This window comes from Anopheles cruzii, chromosome 2 (genome assembly GCF_943734635.1).
Source record: "Anopheles cruzii chromosome 2, idAnoCruzAS_RS32_06, whole genome shotgun sequence".
Lineage (NCBI taxonomy): Eukaryota > Metazoa > Arthropoda > Insecta > Diptera > Culicidae > Anopheles > Anopheles cruzii.
The window spans coordinates 38,756,388-38,774,057 of NC_069144.1; positions in this window are offsets into that span (position 1 = coordinate 38,756,388).

Genomic DNA, 17,670 nt, shown 5'->3' on the forward strand with positions numbered 1-17,670 from the left:
CTAGCCAGCCCGACGAACCTTGTTTCGTCTAAGGCTGGTTTGTGGAAATAAAATCAAACGTTCATTACATCCAACAGCTGTGGTTTAATCAGAGGATTGGATATTTTCTTTTGGTTCCATTGAACATGAAAGTTTATTAGGAAAATCGTACCGTTAATTTAAATGGCATTTATTGATGTTTTTAGTGTTTTTCCAACCACAAGTCTGACGGTTTTCCAACTCGTGAACAAGCCACAAACAATTGACCGTGTGATAAGCTATCATCTGCTAGGTTTAATCCACATACTAGGTTGTTCATTATATTCAGAGCCTCGATAACAAGGAGCAATGCTACGAGCCTTATTTTTTTTTGTTTTATTGGTACACTCTTCCCATGAACGTATGTGAAGTTTCATTTCAATTGGTCAGTTAATTTTTTTTTACAAGCCATTTAGTATCATGTCACAGTATTTTTTTAGACATGTCACAGTATTTTTTACAATGGAAAAAATCAAGTATCGTGCAGTAACTTAATTTTTATTTTAACATTTTTAAAAGGTTTAAAAGCCAAGGAAAATTATGAACGAATGTTGAAAGTGTATAAGGACGCTTCGCCATAAATTAGAAAATAAAAAGGGGGTTTCTGAGTTGAAACGCGGTCGTAGTAGCCTTCAAGACGATCCATGTCAAAAACGTCGAAAAACAGACACAACACCTGAAACCGTAAAAAAATACAGGATATCGTATTTGAAAATCGTCGAATTACTTAAAGAGATTTAGTAGAAGACTTAACCATCTCATTGAGCAGTATAACCAATATTTGGACTGAAGTTTTGGGTTCCAGAATGTTCTTAGCAAAATGATTACCACATTCGCTAAAATGGAATAATGCACCGAATGCAATAAATGGCAAAAATCTATGAATTAAAGTTCGAATTGTTGAAGTATCCATCGTATTCACCAGATTTGGCCCCTGGCAACTTCCATCTGTTTTCAAACCTAAAAAATCATGCGTGGAAAGCGTTTTTCATCAAATGATGACGTCATAATAGCGGCGGAGGCATGTTTTGAAGGCGTTCCAGTTTTTCACTCCAGGGATGGAATTTATAAATTGGAGTCTCCTGAAACAAGTGTGTTGATGTTCTGAAAGGCCATACTGAATAAATAAGTGTGTTTCAAATCATAAAAATGTGTCCTTCTTATCGAGGCACAAAACTCATTGAACAACCCAGTATATTTCACTAAAGAATAATCAAAGCTTCAACCTTCAACATCAAACAAAACCATCCTCATCAACTGTTCGTTGTGGGAAAGTCCGAATAATGTTTAATAATCGAGCCGAGTACGGTCTCGTGGATGAGAAGCTCCATCTTGCTAACCCAAACGGTAGTGCGTGGCAATTTTGTTAAAGTTTTGTACAAATTCTGGGATTATCCGGCTCCGGTCCAATCAAGGTCAAAGCAAAGCTCCACCAACTTTCTCCCGGTCCAACATAAACCGTACACGCACGACGTGGCAATGTTGCGACCGTCTCCCGCCCATGTTTATGGCAGGCCCACCCTCTGCTTCCTAAGCCACCGGCAAGTAGCCGGGAAAATCCCTCACAATTTGTCTTCCATTTGCCACGTTTGCGGACGCGTCTTCGTCGCGAGCGCGCTGCCGGACTCATCCTGGGGTGATTGATTTCATTACTTACGCCCAATTGAACAGCAGTGACTACTACTGCTAGTACTACCACCACTACAATAGCAGTGCGCCCGTTGGGTGGTGCTGGTTGATGTTTGTGATTAGTACGTTAAACGGATTGCTCGGAAGTCGTGCCCTGACACCTCCCTCTAGATCGTCGGAAAGAAAGTGGAAGACGATGCTGATGACTTCGACGACGACGATGATCATTTCGGAGCTGCCATCGTTCGTTGTCTTCGCAGAACGGCATCAATTGTGCGAAGAATTGTGTGCGCCATGGTTCGGAAGGGCAGCAGTTATGCTGAACGTTGCGGGGATGGTTGCTCAATTATGCGGCCAAGAAGCGGGTGCCCTCGGCGTCTAGACTCTATATATTTCTTGAAGGACCAGCGGCCCCCTTCGCAGATCTTCGGCATGCACAGCTCCTCGGGCTGGGGCTGGGGCCAACGACAATGATACGGATATTCCACTTGTCTTCCGATGTCGACACCGGCCGACACCGGCTACGATCACGATTCGGCCCGGTCCGGTCGGTCCGGAGCAATCAGCTGCGGGGAGCGCCCGTGTTGCCATAAAATCGCCCGGAAGTATGGTCGAAACGACGCTTGCCGGTGGCGAGCGCATATTATCATCCGCATGCTCTGGAACCGCCTGCAAGATGCTGGGGAGCATAAGACGGACACATCGTTCCGCTTTATTCGCTGTGTGTGTGTTTTTCCTACCATCGCAAAGTCCTTCTCGTGGCGTCCATATTTTGAAACGGTAAATAAATGGGAGCTCGCCGGTCAGCGGTTGCTTTCCGCCCCGGGTTTTTTTAAGGGCCTCATAAAAGAAGTTAATTTTCTCGAGTGGAAGTCGGATGATAAAACTTCCCGTAAATCTCGACCGCTGAATGGGTGGCGCGCGCAGCATTACACGGCACCCCGACGTCCAGCTCGCCGCGTAACAAATGACACCATTTGCCATCGGGTGCGGAAGCTGGTTCGAAAATGGGCGAGATTTTGGGTGAGCAGAAAACATAAGAAAAAAAAAACGTGAAGTGAAATGGCACCAGAAAACGGTGCGAATTACACACATCCGTAATGGGGTGTGAAATGGTGGAGCATAATGGGCGACAGATCACGGCGACCGATACCAGCGCCATGCCGTGTCCGGAGCATAACGCAAAAACAAACGTGACGCTGGCTGCAGCCGCTGTTTTTGTGTGTCAAGCGTCTTCCGTGTGCCACTTCGATGGCTTCCGGTTTGGGGTTCCGTTTCTTTTGAATTTTGATTGTTGCTGCACCAACCGACGAGCTCCCAAAGCGGGTGGCAAACAAAAACCCAGCACCGGCACCAAGAATCGAAACCACTTTCCATGAAATGGAATTCAGGAGCTGCGACTTCCGCTTTTCTTCACTCATAAAAAGGAGGTCGCACGGGAGCCTCGAGCGGGTTTAAATATTCATCCCCGGCGGCGCCGCCAGCCTCAAAGTGTAACCCCCCCGGGCCGGCCACCGTGTTTTGAGGGCACAAATAAAGCTAATTTTTCACCAACCTAACATATCACCTTTCGTGCCGAACGCCTAACCAGGGGGGGGGCGAAGAAAGCACGGCCTAAGCCACCGAGCGGGCGAGCGACCCAAAGGAGCTCCGAAGAAAAAAAAGACGGCTCGCCTGCCGCCCCTGAAAGGATTCGGGTGAGTGAACATTGAACGGTGGCGAAAGAAAAAAAAACGCACACAAACACACAAACGAAAACAAGGGTTTTCGGTTCGGTGGGGCCCGCCGTGAGTCGTGGGGTGGTTGAAGTTTTTTTAAATGACTCCCTGTCATGCATCATACATCACCATAATGAACATTAGGAAATGCTTTTTGCAGCGTAACCGCGGGGCCGTGTGCGGTCGGAACCCGCATCCTGGGCTGGAGTCGGCCCGTTTTGCACCCCATTTTGCACGCGCCGTGCACCAACTACCCCAGGGTGGCTCCAACTGTTTTGCGCGGGGTTTGTAGTTTGCTCGGTCAAAGCTGGAGGCTTTTTTTCTCCGGCGGATCCGGCAAAGCGAGAGAGTAAATAAAATCATGATCCCCGCATATGCGCGAACGCCATTGAAATAAATTACACGTGTAATGGGTGGCTTTTTGCCTGGCTGGCTTGATGTTTCGCTCCCCAGCTCCCCGGTGTAATGGTGCCAGATTTGTAGCTTCTATTATTGAGCGAGCGCCCGGCGCCGTGTTGCGTGGGGAGCTCGAAAACAATAGTTTCTGGTTAACCGGATTTGATTGAAGTGCGTTAAATCAACGAAACCGAAAGGCGGTCCATGGATCTCAATTGGTTTATGTTCATGGAATTCAAATGGCGAAAACAGGATAGCATGAGGGAAAGAACGAAGCAGTTGAGGAAACGATAACGGATAATAAGGAAGCAAAAAAGGCGTGCAACATGTCATTACACTACGATGGCTGTCAAAATAAGTCGTTAATTTAGATATAACGCATCGGAGGTCCAACATAGAAAACATATTTAAAAGTAGATTAATGTTATTTATTGATGATTTTTGGGATATTTTATAAAATAGTGAAACATACCTTATGCTGACTAATTTGAAAGTCTTAAACTATTTAATTAGACTATAGCCTTACAGCTTTTTTGTGCTGATTGATAAGATATGTTAGCTTCGCTCGGATAAATTTTTTTAAAGGAACCTGAAATAGATTTTTGGCAAAATGTGTAATCAAACAACAGATAGTTATCGTTATCTTCTGAGTATCATTTACTTTATGCTGATGATCAAAGGCTGATGTTCTTAGGCATTGTTCGTTGGTGTGACTGCAATTAAATTTTCCCTAAATGTCATTAAGTGCATAATCATATCATTTTAAATTAAGAAGACCTAAATGTGTTGCATCCACAGTATTAGTGTTGAATTGATCGCATTAAGGCCATACAACCCGAGTTCACTAGAATAGCTGTTCTTTGCTTGCTTCTTCTTGATCTACGATCACTTGGGGACCAAGCCATTTTCGCTTTAAAGATCTTGACGTCCCGTATTAACTGGCCAACACTCTTTGCTCAATTAAACATTTTTGCTCCTGCTCGATGTTTGAGACGACGACCTGAGATGGAGTGCAGAAGTGTGATACTTTTTCGTCACTTACTGGATTTAACATGTTCCCTAATCAGTGTCGTAGTTTTGTGCTTTCTCAACGTTCCAATATAATTCCAATAATTGGAAATGGCATATGAAATAACCGATATTAATTCTTTTCCTGAGTGTTGTGTGTCGTTTTGGTCTCCAATTCTATTTTTGAGCTTTAGAGCAAACCTTAATAAATGTTTCAGTTCAATAGTTAAGAAAAAAATGAATAATAAAATTGGTTTGCTAATGAATGGTTTGTCATCAACGCTCGTAGTAATGTGTACACAAAGAATGATATAAACTCCAATTTGTTACAGAATATTACTTTACCGTACGCTATTCCAAAACTCATGTTTTTCATTCAAAGTACGCTGTTGAATATGTTTATCAGAAACAGAATTTATTTCCGAACTGTTTATTCTCACAATTTGCTGTATCCGGTTTAGTTATGGGACAACGACAACACTGTTGCAATGTACCAGTAACAACCAATATAATATTGGCTCAATTCTTGTTCAACACACTCATCAAATGCCATTTGTTGAAGAAGAGTAAAAGAGAGTCCTTACAGAAGTCCGTTAGTTTATGTACAAAATACATAAGATATAAGACCAACCGATCGGTTGGCAGGTGTCGAACAAGGATCCATCTTCTTCCAAAACACCATTCCGATCGACAGCGCGTACTGATTTAATATCCGATGCAAATACTGTTGATTTAGAATCCTCACAATTCCGCGATTCGCCTTGCGCGCGGTGTGTGATATGCTTTCGCATGCGGAATAAAAATCAAATTCCGGCCGGAAGCAGGCCAAGCCTCCGTGGCACATCCGCGGCACATTCCATCGCTGTCCGCGGCAAGCCATCTTAAAGAACGTTTCACGATGCCATCAAACCGCGCACACTCATCCGATCGACGTCGATGCGGGCCACGCGCCCGGTTGTGGGTTTGCTGATTTAAATTACATCATGTTGCCTCACCCACCATCGCCTACCCAGGTCGGTTCCGGGTCGGTTATTGGTGGAAGGAAAACGTTGATTTACTTTGGCGCACTCCCTCGGCTCCTGGGGTGGTGGGCACCGCCAGGACCCGGCTGCAGTGTGCCGTGGATCCGCTGGGTCGTCGAAGCGAATCGGAAGCGAGTATCGTTACCGTTTCCCCGGTGGTGACGAGGGAGTCTGACCTTCGGGCACCTCGAAACGGCTGGTCCCGCGCGGCCCCACACGGATTGGAATTTGAAATTCATGCTGTCGTAGGTCGTCTCCAGCGAACGCTTCGCTCCGACGCCATCAACGCCGTCAACGTTGCCCGCCTTCCTGCACGAGGGTAGCGTCAGTGTCGGTGTTGGGGCAACCCAGCACACAGACCGGGGGTCCTGCCACATACTTCCCCAGTCATACAACGGCCGTTTCCATCAAAGGTCCTCCCGGGACCGGTGTGCGGTTGTAAAAGGTTGTAACACTTGCCTGTGGCCACGCGGGAGTCGCGTTTCCTGGACCGGGCTTTACTCCCGGTGCCCCCCGGTCGCCGTGTGCCATATTGATTCATTGGAATGTGGCCAACGATTGGGACGTGTGGAATGGCAGTAAAATATGCTTTTTCACCGAGGAGGACGAAAAGAAAACAGCGGCCACCGTTCGATTGGGGCTGTCGAAACGAGGCGTCTGAGCATGATTTATAATGCACTTTGATGGTGTACCGATACTCCCTGGCCCTGGCCGGCTGGCTGGCTGGCCGGAAGGTGGCTTTCCCGTGAGCATACGACGGAAGTTACACTTTTCGCGTCCCGGGTCCTTTTTGCGAATGCAAAGCGAATGTCCTGGGGGCGTGCCGCGCGAGCGTCCGGCTCGGGTCGGGTAATGCAACAGGGAATTGGGCGACGGCACCGGTGTTTAAAGGCTGCTTATGGCCGTGCCGACCGTGAATTCCGATGGCTATCTCGGCAGCTTCGGAATTGGAAAGCTAAATTGCTCCAAAGCCGGGGATGTCGGGTTGTGGTACCGGCCGCTGCTGGGTTGCTCGGACGGCGCAGAGCCTTTTTCGGTCCACCGAAAAGGGGCTCACGGGTCAGATGGGCCAGATTAGTGTCGTACGAAATTAACTGGAGAACGAAGTCAATCTATCTTTATGGAGCGGCATCGATCGTGGTCGGCCCCGGTACTCCGATGCAGGAGGTACATTCTGTTTGACGTAGGCCAGGTTGGTTTGGTCGAAAGCATCTCGGTTTCACTTAGTGGCTGCCGTGCGGTTGCGGTTCATTTTGGGACACGCTCTGTGACCGACGGGCTCATCATTCAACTCGCTTCGATAGGGTGCCAATATAGAGAACTGTTTTGCAATTCAAACCGGGAATTGCACATTGTCTAACATACTAAAACTACTGCAATACTCGATCCTGTTTACGTTAACTATTTAACAATTTGAAAATACTTGATTCGAAACAATTCGAAAGGTGATTTTAATATTAAAAGATACATTTGCAGTAATAGTCAACAGCTGAAGTTATTTTGGATAAAATAAAAAAAAACTTTTAGTATTAGTTTATTGATATAAGCAATCAGACATTTTCGCAAATCATAAAACTTTTCTTTAGTGTTTTCAACTATTCTTCATTGTATTATATTTCAAATTTGTAGTTTCTCTAAAGTCGTTAAAGTCGTTTCTTATCAGCTCCCTACAGCTAGGTTTTTTCGTAGAAACACACGAGGTTTTCGTTGAAAGAGGGCAATCTTTATGATAAGTGAAGGTTTTATTTATACTCTAAGCTCTATTGGTTCTGCTGTCATTGAAAATTGTTCCATTACCTAGCGAATGTATCTAATGTTAAATTCGAATTCGAATATCAAACAGAAAATATCAAAAAGCCTGCATTGTTTTTATCGTAGCTAAACGTATTGACCGAGTTAGTAGATTTACGTGTTAAATAGATATTAATGAAGCGATTGTAGCCAACTATTATTATGCTTTCAGAAAACTTACTGAGTTGGAATCTTTGATGGAATTGATAGAATACATTTTCAACGATGACCTCAAAGCTCCAGTAAATTGTTTTCATTTTTATCTTATGCCAGGGTTTGAATTGCGCTAGTCTATACCAAAAACCCGAGGACACGTCAGAAAAGAGAAAAAGTATTATAACTTTTCGAGTATAGCAAGCTTTAAAACCGCATTGTTCTCCAAATGTATTGTTTGACCAGTTCGATATCGAAACAAACTTCAAATACATCATTTAACTCGGATTCAAATGTCAATTGACCAATAACACCAGTTTTTCCAGGTCCAGGATTTGTTGGGGTACAGGATGTTAGGTACATCCTATATTTAAATGGTGCACAATTTATGCGCCTTCACCACATTCAAGTCCTTGCCCTGACCTTCGAGCGCCAGAAAGTGGTTCGGTGACAATTTCGATGCAATGAATCTTCTCCCGAGCGTTACTGGCTAAGCCGGAAGTGAGGCGCACACACACACGCATGGCCAGCAAACCCAACCTGGGCCCAACGGACTGTACATAAATTGAACACCGATTCAACAAATGATAAATCACTTAGGCCCCCGATGACACCACCCGACCCCCCCCCACCGGGTGGGTTCCGTTCGGTTCCGGGAAGGTTGGAAGAAATTTGCACGATATTGATTTACTGCGAGCCCGACATCTATCTTCCGGTTTATCCGATTGCGATTGGCTGGCGCGCGCGCGGGGTCTGGATATGATTGCGTTTATTTATGCTACCCGCCCTGGCCCCGGCCCCGGTCCCCGGCTCCTTCCGGTCTGACGCGTCGTTTCGCTTCGAGTGCGAAATAATCCCTCCGTCAAATGCGTGATCAAACATAATTTTCCCCGGCCTGTTTACGCAGGGCGCGCGCGTCCTCGGTGCGGTTCCTTCGATTGAAAATTGCCCTGCCGAAGCCCAACTTCCAACATCCTCGACGGTGCCAGAAGAACACTCAAACACTCCCGGGGCCCCGGGCGACTGCTCGCCGACGCGCCAAGTGGATCCTTCAACCCGTACCGTAACCCTCTCCGGCTGTCGAACGTCTCTCAGCTCGTCGGCGTCTTCTGTAACCTGAAACCAATGGAAGGTTCCGGTAAGGGCCGGCTCAAGAGGGCCAAATGATGTGTGTATGTGTGGGGCTAGCTTCCGGAATGCCGCGAAACCGTATGCTCCGTATCTGGAGTGCAGCACCGAGGCTGAAAGTGAGCCTCGGGAGCACGGCCGGAAACATGAGCAACTTTCGGGCTCGCATGAGGTTGAGGAGCCCGGAAGTCGAACCATCCGGCTGCGGCCACGAGGCGGAAGACAAATACACCGAAGCACATAAACAACAACAGGTACTTATGGCTGTATTATTTATCGTTCCATTTTCCAATTGGAACGCCCTGCGCCGTTGCGCCTTGTTATCGGCCGCGGCCGGTCGGGTGCCGCGCCGTGGATTCCAATCGAGCGGGGCAGTGGGGCTACCCGCGCCGGACAGGGCGTCACATCCGGTGATGACTTCGTTTGCCCACCGTTAACCGGCGGTGGCTATAAATCATCGCCGGGACGTAATTGAGGCGAATAGGTTTTCGCCGCCGAACACGCCATCGTCTTGCGGTCTCGGAAGGACCAATTCTTCGCGAGCGAAAGGCGGAAGTGCCACTGGTGGGAACCGCTGGCGCAGACAGCATGCAACTGTTACGCTGCTGCTGCACGCCTTTGGTTCCGTCGGCGATCGTCGATCAATTATTGAGCTAATTATGATGAATGATGTTGTGAAGTTAATGCGGCGCCATGGTGGTGACACACCTAGGCCACGGTGCTAAACACCGATTAACCTGTGGGCTTTGGCAGGATTCTGGGCCGTATGCGGGCTGGCCGGGAGCCGAGCCGGGCAATTATGTATGAATCAGCGTACGATTAACACCTTCGACGGCCGATTTGGCGACCGTACGTCTGGTGGGCTATTACGGCTTGGGCTTCGCCAGCTAATCGAAACCATTTGTGTCAGGCAATGATTACGGTAATGGCATCGATTGGATCGCTTACAGTGCAAGAAAAAATACAACCGCGTTCTATTTGTCGACCATTTATTTTCAATCAATGACTTCGTTCCTTAAATCGATTCTATTTTATCGACGGATGAGTCAACCGTGATGTGATGATTGACTCATTTAGGTTAAAAATAAGCTGTTAGTTTGAGTGATTTTATTTTTATCAACAAGATAGTCAATAACGTTGACTTCTTTCGCGTTCGTTTTCTTAATGCAAATAATTTTTACACCATGCGTCATTTTGGTATGGATCGATCGCGTTTTGTTAGACTCCAATAAGTATATGAATCCATGGAACTAACACATTTTCGATACCCTACGAAAGTTATAATAAATTGTGAACACAGTCGGTAGATCATGGTTGAATTGAGCCTTTAAAAATGGCGTGTTTGTCCATAGCCGATTATCCCTAAATAAATTGAATAAACGACTTAATCTTCTTATTCTTCTTCTTCTTTTGGCGCTACAACCGCTGAGCAGTCTTGGCCTGCACCAGAGACAATGTTAATCTCTGGTGCTCTCTCTAACATTTAATTTTTTACGGGCGGGATTGTTAGCCCCGCGCCAACCCCCTGTCACGCCGGTATCGGGAATCGAAACCATGGCCGGTTGAGTGACAACCGATCCCGGGATTCGAACCCAGGCCAGCTGCGCTGACAGCGAAGAGCGTTACCGACTGCTCTATCAGCGGGGTAAACGACTTAATAGGGAAATAAAAACATACAATAAATAAACAGAAAGAATTACATATTTGGCTAAAATAAATGCACGAATACTATGAGCGATTTTTCACAAACGAGTTAATATACTGCAAACAACTTATAAATAAATCACTGGATTTTTTTGAGAAAATTTAATAAATATAACATCCAAAGCACCAAAATGTTTGTTTAAACAAACCGAATCAAATTGTACTAAAATAAGAGAACGGACTTGCCAGTTTGAGAATTTTAGTTCCAAGCTGTGCTACATTTAAATAAATACTCCTTCCAGAAAGTAACACCTCCGGTGGGTTGCTTCGTGCTTAGCACCAATGCTCCGTAGAAGCGCAATTTGTTTCCACTCAATGTCTTCCAAGGAATTAGAAAAAAACGAACCTCGATACGACCAAAAAGTGGGGATGGATTTTTAAAACGTGGCAAAAAACTTTCGGAATGAGAATGGAAATCGTTGGCGTTCGGAAACAGGTAACCAGAGGCGTGGGGCGCGGTGGAAAGCGCGTGAAAGCGTCCCATTACCTATCGAGTTTATTGCATACTTCGTTTTCAATTTACATGGTGGAAATCTGTTTTTTGAACAAGATTAATCTGCTCGAAGCATGAACATCGCTCGTTCGGTCGCCGATTCACTAGCCCCCACCCGGGCGGGGGAGTTTCTTCAACGCCCAAGAGGCTCGTCTTCGTCCAGAAGCACCCCGCCCCCCCTCCAAAACCGGCTGACAGTTTGTTCCGACTCGGACTCGAACTAACCGACAGCGTGAACCGCGGGGACCCGGACCCTGGGCGGTTTGAGTTTGAAACTGGCAAGTGATTCGGCCGGCTTGCGAACGGTAGTAAATACTGGGATTTTATTGCAATAACCTCAAACGTGCTGGGTGCGAAACTCTCCAACGGGGGGTCGGTACTCGGCAGGAGGTGGCTTCCAAGGTGCCCCAGAACGGGGGCCACCCCTTGGGGGGGCCGAATGCAGCGGGGAACCCAATTTCCATGCCATGAATAAACTCGGAGTATGTTTAACATTTTATTGCTCCATTCGGTTGACCAGCCAGGACCCGGGGACTGGACTGGTGCCCGAAAGGATGCAAATATTTTGGGAGCGCGATTTCAATTTTGTCGTTGCATGTTTAATTGTGGATGGCAGCGGTGAAGGTGTTGGTGAACGGTGGTACTTTCGCGATTATCTTGATTACATGGCTTTTTCTTAATCCACGCTCGAGCTAATGCTACCGGCCGGAGCGCGAGCCGGGTCCATTTTACACGTGTTTGTTGAGGAATAATTACGCAAACGGTTGTTTCGACACTTTGCCCCTGTTTTATTGCTCCACTATGGTTTTAGGTGACGAATTTTGATACCGGGGTAGTTAGTTTCGTCTACTTGCAAGAACAGGATATTATGGTGTTTAATTTGTATTGCTGGCTTAAGGATAAATAAATTGGCTTTAAGCTCGTTTTTTTGTGACTTCCGAAAGATTCTGAGACCACTGTTGTTGGAACTTTGTTATGATGAAATCGTTTTTGTAATAAATATATTAACTGTTGCTTCTGAATTTTTATAAGCCTCACCTCGTGCAACATTCGCTATCAGAATAATTCGAATGTTTGCACAAAATATTTGGCATTGTTAATGATTATAAGAAATTAACAGAACGCAACGCAACATTACGTTGTTTTAATTTGCTATTTGTTACCCATTTTACGAAGACGACTAAAGTAGTTAAAAGCAACAAATAGTCTCGATAAGTAGTTAAGGTGGCATTATAAAAGTGTTTGTGTCTTTAACTCTAATAAACAAAAGCAGCTCAGTGTCTTAAATATCATATCTTAAAGCTTAAGATAGTCAAAATGGACGAATTAAAGTTACAATTACAATACATGGAACGTTGGAAATAAAGACCTCTAGAACTTTCAAAACACAAGGCTTGCTAAATTTTGGAAAAATATTGGAAATGGAAACTAACCACTAAACTTTTGAAGCTATTGACAACAAGAATATTACGTGTATTTTATAAACAATATTATGTTACCACCAATGATAAAAATAAGATACTCTTTCTCAAAACCGTTAGTTTACATATTTTACTCTGGGAACATGTTGCAATCGTTGCTGATAAAATGGACGGTCGCCGGAAAACATTAACCGTGCTCTAGGTTCGTAGTTTAGCAAAAACACGTTGCCAGAGAAAGTCGAATATCTTAAAACAGGATTGACAACGTTGCTGCTCATCGCACTCCATCAACTTTTATTGATACCATTAGCGTTGGCCGACGTTGCCAAAAACAACGAATAAATCCTCTTACGCTTATCATGTTTCCTTCTACCAACACACGCTTCGCTTGCCGGAAAACCAAAACCCGCCGGTGGTGACACGGACGTCACGGTACGGGCCCCCGGCACGGAACGTGTCGTGTTATGATTTGGTGTGGTTGTTTGACGGCAGGGGAACCAATCTACGCTTCCCGAGTTTCTTCCTCGCTCGCCGTTGCCGAGCGGCCGCTCGGTAGTGACACTCGGTCTCCGCAAAAACTTTGCACGAAAAGTAGATAATTTTGTCAGCACCGTCACCGACAAGCGCGCCGAATCCCTCGAGTAGTTGTTAATTTTTTATTAACTTTCTCCCCGACGGAAGCGACGAGCGTGACGACCGCGAGCGGCGCGAAAAGGCGGACAAAAGTTACTGAATCACTGTGCGTGGCAAAGTCGGCCGGAATTGCGTTCTTGCCTCTTGCCAGAGGCTCCTCCCCAGGGGCTTTTGCCCGGAAACATACGGAACATGTTCGTGGCGCTCGTCCGTGGCCACGGGGACCACTCCGCAGTGCGATCCGCAGCGCGTTCGCTGGGGATCCGTGCCGAAAAGGACGAGCTGCTTGCGCGCATCGTTCGCACCCGTACGGCAGCTAATAATTTTAAAATGTTCAATATTTCTCCGCCGCCGCCACCGGTGGATTCGGTTCGGTTCAGCATCCGTTAGTTGGGGCCCGTGTGGGGTGTCGGCATGTACAGCTGGTTCCGCGGCTCCGCTCGTAAACAAACCAATCTCCGATTGCGACCGGCTGATGTTCCGGCGGCGAGAGCACGGTTACGAGATTTATCGGGCCTGCGTCGTCGTAGATCTCGGTGTGAACCCTTTTTTCCTGGCTGGCAGTTAGTGCCTCGCCGGTGCTCGTTACGATGCAGAGACCATTAACGCACCATGGACACTGTGCGTGGCTTGTGTTGGGCAAAAAAGGATCAAAAGAAAGCCAAACTATGAACCAAAATCAAACTATGAACCCAATTTTGTAGCTGGCTTGAAGCTATGCAATTGTTGATTGTGCTTTTTAGCTGCCGTTGCAATCCTTGCTTATAATTTATAAAGAATTATGGTGACAATTAGCTTGAATAGCAATATTTTATATTACTTCTTTTACGGTCTTTTGCTTTATTTTTGTTTTATTTTACAAACTTTTGTTTTAGTCTGTGTCAATTTTGGAATTAAATGATTTATGTGGTTTACTTGACTTAATTTACAATTTATGTAATTTCATCACTTTAACTCATTTTATTACCATATCGCTTGTTTCCCTCTTTTTGTATTACCAATTTAATTGATTTGTCTAATGTACTATTTTTTCATCAGTTGTTGCTTTTCCATGAATCTCTTGCTGTTGAACAATTTCATATTTTTAACCACATCGCTGCTCAGTGTGCAGATGATTAAAGCGCTGCCCAATAATACGACGACGTGCTGGGGACCGGCCGGAGCATCTTGAAATAGGGCATCATCTGCACGGCCGAACACAATGCAAGAAAACCGCTCCGCATGTGTTATGTAAACGATAAATGTTTAATTAGAGATCCGATTTAAACGGGACACACACAGAACGCGATAATACATGATTTGCTGCGCGCGCCGGCAACATAAAATACGATAATTGAAATTACCATCACAAAAAAATAATTCGATGAAGTTATCTGTAGGCATATGTATTTTCGAGAACGACAATCGTTAGGATATGATGCCTTTCGGTGGTCCCTAGTATGATAGCACGCAAAGAATTAAAGGACCCCGCACGCATAAAATGCCAATTAGTCATCCCGTTCTCTGCCAGCCGTTTCCGTCAGTTCGTGGTTCAGCGAAGATCCCTAGAGTCAAAAAGTTATTTACGATGCCCTTTATTTATTGCTTGATGGTCCGGGCTATTCATTCTGGGGCATTAAAAGTTTCGCTGCCTTGTGGCCCAGTTTGACCACCGCGCCACTATTTTATGATGTACACATACCAAGACGGATGTTGAGTTACGTTTTCTTTTCCTCCCAGTTTTGGCTACCGGAGAAGCTGATGTTGGCCACTGAATGGCATTACAGCACCGCATCCGCGTTCCGTGTCACACGCTAAAGCGCTCATTTTTTAGTCTAAAAATTTGAATACTTTGCTGAAAGGTGAAGTGATCGAGTATCGTGACCCAAACGTGGGTTAACAAAAAACAAAGGTCCCACCAAACAAACAAATCATTTCCGGTCCTATCGGTTCCGAAAATCTGTTCTGAAACCCCAACGGAGCACTCTAGTAGTGGCAGGGGAATGGAAAAATGAAATAACCGAACAGCGACCGGCGAGTTGGGCAGCAACAAACCATCCCCCGAAACAAAAAAAAGGAAAACACCTAGACCCAGCCCTTTTCAACCTGCTCGTAGGTGACCCCAGGTCCGCCGCGAGTGTTGTCTGTGGTTCGTGCGCCTTTCAGCAAATTAATAAAATAACATCCCGAGTTCCATTTATCACCGGCCAAAACCCCACGACAACGGCGACGTTTAACACTGACCGCTCGGAGTTCTATTGTCGGTTCGAGCTGCGGTCAAAGCAGGACCTTCTGGACCCCGGCGTGATCCTTACGCCCTGGGCCGCCCCAGCGTCGACGTTAGTTTTCCGTTTCTACCCATCCGGGCTAGCCCGGGAATGGTGGTGAATGGTATCTTTCGATTCGTGACCAGGCCAGGCCACTAAGCGGAGCGTTAAGGATGAGCCGGAAATGATGTCGTCGGTCGGTTCGAGTGTACCACGGTTTTACGGGTCCTCTGTGCCTAGGTAGCCTGGTGCAGGACACCACCGAATCTGTTTCTCATCCGGTGGACCATGGGGCGTTTTTCTGTGGCTTTCGTTCTCCGCGTTATCCTTTTTACTGCTGGCTGCGGGTTCAATATTGGTCACTATGCAGCCGGTCCTGGGGCAAGCAAAAACGGCATCACAATAAACCGCACAAAGTCATAATTAGTAAAACGCGACACTTGCAGCTTGGTCAGTTGAAGCGGTCTGTAAAGGATCGTGTGTAATTTCGACTTCCTGGTACCCCCGACGGCGACCAAGGAAACACCATAAATGGCTCCCGGCAGTGGGTTCGACTCCGTGGGGCGGAACCTAGAGTTCATTCCGCATCTAGGAATGGCACCGTAAATCAATGTGGACGTAATTTATGCGATTAATTTGATATTAATGCATTTATTACTGGTGTAACTGTTGTTTAGACGAGTGTTTCGTTGGTTTGTAGTTTATTAATTGCAACACGGTTCACCCAAACGCTGGGGGGGAATTTTTCGTGCAGATGTTTGATTATTAATGTAGCGGAAAGGCGTAGCAGCGTATGGTAGTTAGTTTTATTTGTCTACCTTACTATTCAGGCGTTTTGCAGCTTAGCATCCGGAAATGTGGCAAACGAAATGAATTTCGAATCCCTCTCATTCATCAACCAACTGGTGTTTGTTGACTAATTGACTTCCTTCTCTAACAATAGTCTTTCCCCGAAACGGTTCACAAACACACACACACACAACGATTCGCGAAGCGCAGCGCGTTTTCTTTAAATAGAAACAGTTTATCGCTCTCTGCGTGCCGGCGGAAAATTTATACGCCTTGCGATTAATGGAGGAAACAAAAATTTTCCGATTAAAGTCATCCATTCCGGGCCTCCGTTTCCGCGGGTAGGCTCGCAGCGGGCCGTGCTGCTTAGACACCAAACCGCGCCCCGCGGACGGCGGCCGAGTCACGTTCGCACGCTCGTCGTATGTGTGCTTTGTTCGCGAAACGTTGGTGGAAAAAAAGGAAAGCCCCAAAAAAAAAAGTGAACGGGGCAAGTAGAATGGACGTAGAAAACCGAACAACATACGAATAATGGGCCATGGGCGAGCGGGGATACTTACGCCGGGACTTATGCGAACCGAGTACAGTTATGTGCCCATAATTTGCGGATTACGTGGGGTAAGAAGTCGGAAAATGGCGTCAAATGTTAGTTAGTTAGCCCTTTTCGCACGGATGAAAGATGAAAGTATGTCCCAAGTGTGCGGCTCGGTTTTTTCGCTTCTTTTGGATTGGCAAAGGGCCAGATGTGGACTTGGAAGTAACTCGTTCGCATTAAATTGAACGAAAATGTCTAATTTTTCACTTCACATTTAAGGCATCAGAACTACAGTTTTGACTGTTTAATCCTAAAAATGTCTCCAGTATCACGATGCGAATGTCACTCCTGGTGGCTCCTGGGGGGTTTGGCTCCGGACAATGTTTCGAACTAATCCAGCCGGTTCGAAATTTCTATTCCGAACATGTCCGCGTTCCCAAACTCCCGGGGACAGTCTGCCTGAACAACAATTTCTTAAAACCACCGAACGATAAAAAAAAACAACCTAAAAACTAACAATGCACACCCCGGTTACCCGGCTCCAGCAGTGAGGTTCGTGGTTTTTTCCACCGAGAACCAGGGAGAACAAAGTTTTAATTTGAGGAATAACATAAATATTTGCGTCAAACATTTTCTCCGTCCGGAAGCGAGCACACGAGCACACGAGCACCGAAAGTTGAAGTCAACTGCACACCGAGGGACACAAAGGTGCTACCGGGGGGCCAGTTTTTCGTAGTTCAGCTTCAGGTCGGCACTTGCAAAAGTCGCAAAACTTTTGGCCTTTTCCCGTGCTTCTGCTCCGACTGGGACGTTCTGTGCGACTGGGGTTCCTTGGGATCGTTGAAGTGTCTGGACTTTGTGTGTTTCAGTTTTACGGTACTGCAAAAAAAGTGACTCAAATCGAACCGGGTAGCTAATAGCAGACCGATCTCGGTCGGTCAATTTCCAGTACTGCCACAAGTGCAATGCGAAGTGAGTGAATCCGT